Raw genomic sequence first — 10,038 nt, 5'->3', positions numbered from 1 at the left:
TTGTGTTCTGGCTCCTCAAGGAGCTCTTAGTCAAAGTTCTTCACTCTTTATATGATATTCTCTCCAAATCCTTTATCTGTTTTAGCAGTAGTGGCTTGGATTGCTGGCAATGGATACATCCTACTGCTAGTAGTTTATAGTCAATGGTGTTTTTTTAATACAGGAATGATTATCTCATTCACCATCCATCTTAAGAGAAAGCACTTGCATAAAACTGAAGGAGTTTTTGTTGGGGATCTTTCAGAACTGCTCGAGATACACGAGGGTCAGTTGTGTAACTGTGTCCTTATTGGACTGTGCCTGGTCGTCCTGAGTCCCAGCACTCTCTTGTAGCGCTTGTTTCTAAGTTAACTGGTCCTGCACTGTCTGGTTTGTAGTTCTAACTGTACTCCTGGGATTCCAAACATCAGTGCCATTCTCCCCTTTATTCTCATTTGGTTTCAACAAATGAAGTTACAGTCACTGAGAAGGTTTCTGTGGACCTGGATCCTTAGGGAGTTCCCTGAACAGTAAACATTCCGGTCACTCACTGGAAGGGTATGTCTTATCATTGGAAGTAGTAAGTCGGCATTTGATACATTACTGTCTTATGAGTTTGGTTCCTATAATTCAGAAGCAGGAGCTCATCACGGAGGCTGAAGCAAGGCTGAGATCGTAGGATTTTACCTCCTTTGAGGGCCTTGTCGAATAGTCAGCTGACCTCCAGCTACAGCTTCCCTACCATGTCTGTAACTTCAAAGTGCTCGTCAATGGCAGGTAGACCTCGAAGCATATCCATCAGCACTGTTCAGGGGCCTTAGCACCGCAGTTGATGTGAAACGTGCCAAAATGAAGATAAGAAGTGTTACAACTGAATATAGTCGAGCATAGTGGTAGTAGTGTGAACTTACAAGAGCTACTCCCTGGCTCCAGTGTCCCTTCTCCACATTCTCGCCCTATGCCCTCACAGCCTCAGCTTCCTTATCACAGTAAGAACTGAACTTGTTGGGATATTCTGAGAAATAACACATATGAAACCCTTAATACAAGAACCATTCGGTAAACATTGGCCATTATTTCCAAACTCAGCTCTACTTTGAAAATCCAATGATGGCTATTCCAACTTTCAACTGCTCTTCTAATGCCTCTCCTAAATCCTGACTTCTATTTTTATTTTTATTTTTTTTTTAGTTATTTATTCATGAGAGACCCAGAGAGAGGGAGAGACACAGGCAGAGGGAGAAGCAGGCTCCCTGAGGGGAGCCCGATGGGGGTCTCGATCCAGACCCGGGATCCCGCCCTGAGCTGAAGGCAGACACTCAACCACTGAGCCACCCAGGCGCCCCATGATTTTTTTTTTAACTCTGTCAGCTTCCACTGTATTTCCATGAATGATGGGATTTCAATGTCTTTAGTCAAAGAAGGCCGATCCTTGCCCATAAAGAAAGAGTTAACGGTTTTGAGCAGAGTTACTCATAGTATAAAAGTTTTGTCTTGAAATTGGTTCAAGCATTCATTTATTCACAATTTAAGAACTTGTACTCATTCAGTCAGGGCCTGTGGTGGCAGGGGTGTTGGGGGAGGGAGGTGTCAGGAAAGTCAAAGCCGGCCTAGGGTTTTTTTCCTCTTTACACTTTACCTGCTGCCTGCTTGCAGATAAAGCTAGGATTTGTGATGCTAAACCTTTGATACGATCAGTGTTTGGAAGTTGCTACCCCCAACTTATAATTTACTTTCATAGACTCTAGAATTATCTTCAGCATTTTTGATGTTGCTGATTATAGATGACCTCAAGCAAAAAAAAAAAAAGTCCCTCCTGTATCAGCCAGAGCCTGACAGGGAGGTGGGGGTAGAGTCAGTACCTCCAAATATTTCACTGTTATTTCCAGACCCCTCACAAGCATCCTTCATCCAGGTCTCGGCCTTACTACACAGCTGCATGTGCCTGGTGAACCTTAAGGAAAATGGGGTCATCAGAGACAGGCGGGGCGGGGGGGCGTGCCTCTGTCAGCTTGGCCTGGTAAGGTTACGTAGCAGCCCATCAGACGTGGCCGTGATGGCTCAAGGAGGGAGAGCCATCCTTGTCTCCCTTAAGTCAGGGTTGGAGCTAGCCTGGAAAGCCAGCTGTGGAGGCAGAAACCACCCTGGGAACTGGAGGGCAGCCCCATCCGCCGTCTGCAGCATTGCCCCATCGGGCGGCAGCATCCTTACACAGAAGGTACTGGTGGCTTTGAAATCTAAGTTCAAATACTACCTTGCTGGCTCCTAATGATGTGAGCCCGGCAGTTTAACCTGTCACAGTCCCTGGTGTTCAACATGGTTGGAGATCCGCCCTGTGTTCCTCAGGGACTCCACTGTGCCCCGGGACTGCACAGTAGTTAGCTGTTTACATTCACTCTCCCCAGTGTACCATGAGTTCCTTGAGGTCGTGTCATACATCTTGTAGCCCCAGGCTCTGTCATAGTCCCTGTCATCATGTTTAATGAATTAATGAGTACAGAAAATACCAGTTGTCCTTAGAGGCCTGGCAGTAACAAGCCTTACTATGTGCCCTATACTGTACATCCTCTTGTGAGCATGCTATCTTTGAGAGCAAATCGAACAAACGGAAGCATTAATACAAGAACATTTACCAAGGATTAGGTGTGTTAAAAACAAGAGTCCAAAAGAGCTACAAGATAATACATATAATCTAGTGATTATATCCCTAGAATAACTGCATTATAAATGAAAAGAAAGGCAATAGTTTACCAGCCATTTTGCAATCTTCTCTTAGAGATAAAAACCTGGTAAGAACCTCGTTCCACAATGCTTATGTTAAAGTTTGAATTTTGGCCTAAAATTAAAATCACATTTGACACTACCATACAAAAACTGGGTATGAACTTTTGGTCCCTAAAAAGAACATTGTTCTTGGAGTATAGCTTTGCTGAGTGTTGGCAGAGTAACACTTCCTCACTTCCGATTTTCCTTCCATATGGAGGCACCTTCCATTAGAGTCCTGACCTTGCTGTGCCTTTACTCCTCTCCAGAGCAAGGAAGAGTGAAAGAAGGGAATTCTAAAATGCCCTCCTCTAGAAGTATATGAACATTCTGCTTTGTCCTTCCATGCCATGGTTTGTAAGAACAGGCCCTGTGGGAGAGCTTAACAGTGGTGCAGTGATGGCAAAGGCTGTCTGGGGTGCAGCATCAGGAAGCCCGTTGTTGCCATAGGTTTAAGCCGTGTTCTTTAACATCAGTTTTATCAGAAATGATGGTGACACTTTTATCTTCATCTGCCTGAATGCCTACTTCTAAGTTGTTTTAGAAACATAGTGGAGAACAGTTAGGTCTACTGGGCTTCCACAAACCCCAACATGAAAATGTTTGTTAAATAGTATGGAAGGTTTATAAATGTGGTTGCTCTTTGGAATCCCAACCAAAAAGGAGGACATTCTCTGACCATTCTGAATAAACCCACCATAACATACCTTCTGTTTATACAGTCTGTTTTTCTACCATGGTGTATAGACATCTAAAACCTTTTTTTTTTTTTTAAGATTTATTTTACTTTTAAGTGCTTTTCTTGGATGTCAGACTGGTGTTTTATTTTTATTTGACATCATGCTAAATGGGCAACACAGAATCTACTATGCTTTCTATATAAGCAACAACCAATTATAACAGAAGACAAGATCTTACAATAGCACAATTTCACTCAAAAAATACATATGAATAAACTAAAGGAAACATTAACACTTATACAAAAAAAGCTTTATGAAGGTGTTGAAGAATATAAATGAAGACATGAATATCTATGGAAAGATGTGTTTATTTGAGAAGATTCAGAGTTATAAAGATGTCAGTGTTTCCCATATCAAACCACATATAATGCAATTTCAATAAACATATGAAGGAAATATTATTTCAGGTAATGAGGCTAATTCTAAAGTTCATATGGAAAAGTGATCATGCAAGGAAAACTGGAAAAAAAACCATAAAAGTTAATAAAGGGATGAGTCCTACTATGTACCAAAATACATTATAAATTATATTAATTAAAACTAATAATAGCACATGAGCAGTTAGATAGTTGAGTAGAACAGAATAGAGTCCACAAATAGTCTATATTAGTTAAAAGAAGGATATCTAGTTTAAGGAAAAGGAAAAACAAAATGGCTCATACAAAACAAAAGATTTTTTCTCATTTGGATAAAATCCAAAACAGGTGTTTCTGCTTGGCAGGCTCTCCTGCAAACAAGGATTCTGGGATCGTGCTCCTTGCATCTGTAGCTCTGCCATTCTGGACACGTGGCTCCCTGAGTTTTCCTGGAGGATATCTCTATGCCACCTAGCAGAAGGCTAGGAGGATGGACGGTCACATGCAGAAGACTTTAGGTACGAAGTCCATCATTTCCTAACTTCATGGAAAGTTAGGAATCACCCTGTTGTGTGCCCCAAAAGAGGAGGGAGAAGGTTTGGTGAATACCCAGCATTCTCTCCCATAAGACCCAAGAACATACTGGAGCATAATTCGTCAGGCTGGCCTTTTATATCAGTGGGGAAAGATAAAATATGCAAAAACTGATGCCAAAGAACTGGACAGCTGGCTCAAAAAAAAAAAAAAAGATGAAGTCAGATTCCCAATTAACTCTTTACAACAAAATAAAGTTGGATTAAATTTGAACAAAAAGGAGCAAAGGAGGGAGGGAAGAAAAGTATTAGAAGACACAGGAGAAAAAGGCCTTTTTCTAAATCAGCATGCCCGCCCGGAAGATACAGAGAAATACTCGGTGAGGTTTGTGCAGTGCTCACCTAAATACAACCGTGCCGAGGCTCACAATCCTATTTCTTCCTTTCCGACTCTCACATTAGGGGAGGACACCTGCTCTGGCTGTGCATTAGGTCTCCGTGTGGCTCGGACATTTTTATGATTGTCTTTTGAGGCTCATACTCAGCAGAGTCTGCCCTCCTGCTCAAGAGATGAGAGCCTAATTAATTATTTTTTTAAGATTTATTTATTTATTTATGATAGACATAGAGAGAGAGTCAGAGACATAGGCAGAGGGAGAAGCAGGCTCCATATAGGGAGCCCGATGTGGGACTCGATCCCAGGACTCCAGCATCGTGCCCTGGGCCAAAGGCAGGCGCTAAACTGCTGAGCCACCCAGAGATCCCCGAGCCTAATTAATTAAATTTGGTTTTGAAAAAAAAAAAAAAAACAATTTGGTTTTGAAAGCCTTCTAGCTTTCTTGGCATGCCCCGAGTTGATCCTTGACTGACCTGCATCATTCTCCAAGTCTTCCAGGAATGTTAACAGAAATCAGCCTCCTCCTCAGTCCTTACTAATTACCATTGCCCCATGTGGTTCAAGAGCAATAACTACTCCATAGCCTAGTCCATCCACCTCATCCCAAACAACCACAATAGCACGATGTACTTAGTAAATGCGCTGCTACAGCATGTCACACATGATCACAACCCCCAGTTAAACCCACAGTGAGATTCTTGTTGCTCAACAAATTCTCCAGTCTGATTCTTGAGTGTCAACTTTCTAGGACCAAACATGGAACCACCTATTTTAGTTTGGGTCCTCCCAAAGCAGGTATCGAGACAAGGATTTGAGTGCATGTGGTTTATTTGAAAGGCAATATCAAGACATGAGGGAGTAGGGAAAGTAAGTCAGGAAGGTGGAAAAGTTAGTAAAAGATATACCAGTGAGGGTAGTCAACAAGAGTTCAACTCCGCTCAGGAATCGGCGAGAGTATGGCTTAGAATTGCCGGCTGAGGGAAAGGGAAGCTTGCCCATTGATCCACTGGTTCCTAGTGCTCATATGTTGAAGGCTGCCTCTGAGAACCTGACTTGCTGGTACTTTCCAGACACCACGGGAGGCCCACCCTTGCATAAGCTAAGCAAACTCCTGTGGCGCCACACAAGAGTTCAGGAAGAGAAGCAGAAAGATCCAGACACAAGTTAGGTGGTCAGAATGTGCCAGAACTGCCCTCTACGGCCGCAGGTAAAGTTGGTGGGACTTCAGCAGCATCTGCTACAAAAAAAGAATTCAGATGCCCGTTCTCTCTATTTCTTTCAGGCAATTTTAAACAGCATTTAAAATAGGTTGCGTTGCTGAAGGCGTGGAAAAAGAGTGTGCTTGTGTACTGTTGTCGAGAACGTGTATGGGACAGCCTCCGTGAAGGCAGTTTGAGAGCAGCTATCAATAGTGAAGATGCGTATCCTTTTTGATCCAGGTTTTAGGAATTTCATTCCTAGGAACTGATCCTGCAGATATCTGTGCACAGACTTGCATACGGGGATTTTCAACTGTCATAGTCAAAGATTGGGCAAAGGGCTCCTAGGCAGGACACAGGAAATTACTGTACATCCATACAGTATCACCCATGAGTAGAAGGGTCCCCTCTGTGTACTGATATTGAACAACTATTGGGAGGGAGCAGAAAATATAAAATGATTAACAGTGTATACAGTATACTATCACACACTGTGGTGCACATGGGGAAAGGGAAGTGTGGGTATTTCTCCACGCTGTGGATTTTATTCTTTTTTTTAATTTTTTTTAATATTTTATTTATTTATTCATGAGAGACACAGAGAGAGAGAGAGGGAGACACAGGCAGAGGGAGAAACAGTCTCCATGCAGGGAGCTTGACGTGGTACTCCATCCTGGGTCCCTAGGATCACACCCTGGGCTGAAGGCAGGCCCTAAACCACTGAGCCACCCAGGCTGCCCTGGATTTTATTCTTTACATGACTTTTCTGTCATTCCTAGAGATTCGGGATACAGATGGAGGCTCCAGGGTAGGATTAGTCTACCAAATGATAGACTGTGAAAACGAATATGATGAAAACTGGCAAATAATAACAGAGTTCAACAAGTGACTAGATTGTAGCTAAACATCCAGCCCCAACTCGAGTGCTCAGTAGCCACGTGTGGCCTGTGGCCACTGTACTGGACATCACAGATACGAATGCTTCCATTATTCCAAAAGGTTCTATTGATGTCTACCCTGTTAATATCTCCAACCTTCCTCATCAAGGAGGGTCTATAAATCAGCATCAGCATGGATCCCTGGGTGGGTCAGCAGTTTAGAGCCTACCTTTGGCCCAGGACGTGAAACTGGAGTCCTGGGATCGAGTCCCACATCGGGCTCCCTGCATGGAGCCTGCTTCTCCCTCTGCCTGTGTCTCTGACTCTCTCTCATGTCTCTCATGAATAAATAAAATCTTTAAAAAATAATAATAAATCAGCATCAGCATCACCTGGGAGCTTGTTAGAAATACAGAGTCCTGGGTCCCTCCCTAGACTTGCTAAACCAAAATCTGCATTTCAACAAGATTCCTTTTTAATTTTTATGCCTAGTAGAGCTTAAAAGCTCTACCCTAGTCAAATAATATTAGCATCATTATCACCAGTGTTGAGAAGCTCTTTTAGCTATTCTTCCCTTTGCACCTGGTGAGGACTTTTCATGCTTCATTTTATTGTAACAAAGCAACTTTTTAAAAACACTTCTAACATTTAAAACTGAGTATCATCATCTTTCCTTTATAGTGAAACAAAAAGATTTAAAAATAAACAGAAATGAAATTACAATAGAAAATGTCAATTCCAAATAAGACCCTACAGGTTTTGCTGATTCTCTGCTGGAGTGGCAGGGTGCAAGTCATCAGGAGAGAATTTTATTTTTAAAGTGCCATCTTAAACTGCAAGAATGCCCACTATACATCACAATTAAACATGCCAAAGGAGAAGTCTTGTTGTCAGAATGCCCATTCAAACATCTCAAACCCACCCTTTGCTGACCTTAATGAAGACTTTCATTAACAAAAGTTGAGCCATCACCCACTAATTATCAAGCAGTAGCATCTTGGCTTGAATTTCCTTAATTAGATGAGTTTGAATTATTTTATTGTATTTTATTTATTTATTCATGAGAGACACAAAGAAGCAGAGAGATAGGCAGAGGGAGAAGCAGGCTCCATGCAGGGAGTCCGATGCAGGACTCAATACCAGGACGCTGAGATCATGACCTGAGCCAAAGGCAGACACTCAACTGCTGAGCTACCCAGGCGTCCCAAGTTTGAATAATTTTAGATGCTTATGGGATGAATTGGTTTTCATAAAAAATGAGGTAAAGAAATGTACACAGATTCACTGTTTATTCCAACAGGATGGCTTCCCAATTGCAAGATGTTATAAACAGCTTTTGGAAAAAATACAGTAAATGGTTATGTTGTGTATATAACAAATAGTACATGGGTACTTGGCTCAGAATGAAGTTTCCAATAACAGTCTCACATACAAAATCAAAAGTGTGCTTTTTTTTGAAAATTTAGATGGAATTGAAGTTGATACACTCTTAAAATGTGTTAGAGAAAAAAAAATAAAATGTGTTAGAAGACTCAAAAAGTAATAATAAAACCACTGATAGAAGTGTTTTTGCAAAAGCCTTATCTTCTGCAAACTTGCACACTAGAAAAACAGGGTGTATGGGTGGGGAGGGGAAGTGTTGAAGCAGGACCTCAAAGCCTCTACAACTCTCTAACAAAATAATTTTTTAAAGGGTTATAATCCAGTATGAATTATTGGTATAGTAAGAAATGACAAATACTTAATAAAGAAAGACCACACTAAGATTAGAATCTTACCCTTAAAAAGGGGGGGAGGGTGAGAGTGGTTTTATAGAAGGAAATAGAATGAGTGGGGCTTCCAGGATGTGGTGACAAAAGCAAAATGCACAAAGATGGTGAAAACTGAGTATTAAATCAAAAATAGAGCCTATCACCAAATTGAGCCAAAAAGAAGAGGCAGTGAAGGGGCGGGGGGGAGCAAAGTATAGAAAAGTGTAGTATGTTTGTTACCCTCCACATAAGAAAGGAGATATGAGAAAATACACCTGCATCTTATATACATGATATATATGAAAGATACATCAGAAACTGAAGGGAAGTGACTGGTAACCTACATGGTGTGGGTAGCAAAGGGGTGAAGAGTGGAATTAGAAGATAGTGAGACTCCTCTGAGTGAATATACCTAGTGTGTAGCTTTGACTCAGAGCTGGAGTAATGTTTCACATATCCAAAACACAAATTATTAAAAAATCAACCAGGACAGGAAAATAACCCAAAAAGGAATACAAAGAGTAACAAATCAACAAATTAAACACATTAAAAATGACTAACATATTCATACTGAAAGAGATGGGGAAGAAAAGAATTAACCTAAGTAACTTAGGAAAACATATTAACTGGATACTGAAATGCTAAAGACTGAAAGAACACATACTGGGACCCTGGGTGGCTCAGCGGTTGAGCATCTGCCTTTGGCTCAGGGTGATGCACTGAGATGGACATATTGCCTTTGTGGTAATCCTGCTAGAAATGCAAAATCCCAGTCTAATCATGAGAAAACAGATGAACCCAAGTTGTAAGACATTCCACAAGGCAACTATCAAGATCAAGAAAACAAGGTCTGCACTTGGTTAATAGTACATGCCGATGCTATTCTTCTGGTTTTGGTGATTGTATAATAGTCACGGAATTGTGAAAATCAGAGGAAGTCAGAAAAAAAGCGTATGTGAACTCTTTGGACTATTTCTGTAACTTTCCTCCAAGTGAAAAATTACTTCAAAAGAAAAAAAAAAGAACATGTGAGAAGGGGCATTGTTTTTAATACTCTACGTCTTTGTATTTACTGTATTCAATCATGCTAGTATGCTTGCATCTCGCTGCTCTACTTGGTGGCACAAAATATTACATGCTGGGAAATTTTGCAGATGAACCAATATAGTTTCCATGGCATACTGACCTCATTTCCCTACTTTCCAATCTCATATGAGTTAATCCACCTTAAAGGATTGTAGCAGAATAGGCTATGTTGAAGTTGCATCTGAAATGTTTGATTAAAATGGAATCATGGGGACACCTGGCTGGCTCAGCAGTTGAGCATCTGCCTTTGGCTCACGTTGTGATCCCAGAGTTCGGGGATCTAGTGCTGCATCGGGTTCCTGCAGGGAGCCTGCTTCTCCCTCTGCCTGTGTCTCTGCCTCTCTCTGTGTGTCTCT

Source organism: Canis lupus, chromosome 4, assembly GCF_011100685.1.
Source record: "Canis lupus familiaris isolate Mischka breed German Shepherd chromosome 4, alternate assembly UU_Cfam_GSD_1.0, whole genome shotgun sequence".
Lineage (NCBI taxonomy): Eukaryota > Metazoa > Chordata > Mammalia > Carnivora > Canidae > Canis > Canis lupus.
Note: the sequence above shows the minus strand (reverse complement) of the source record.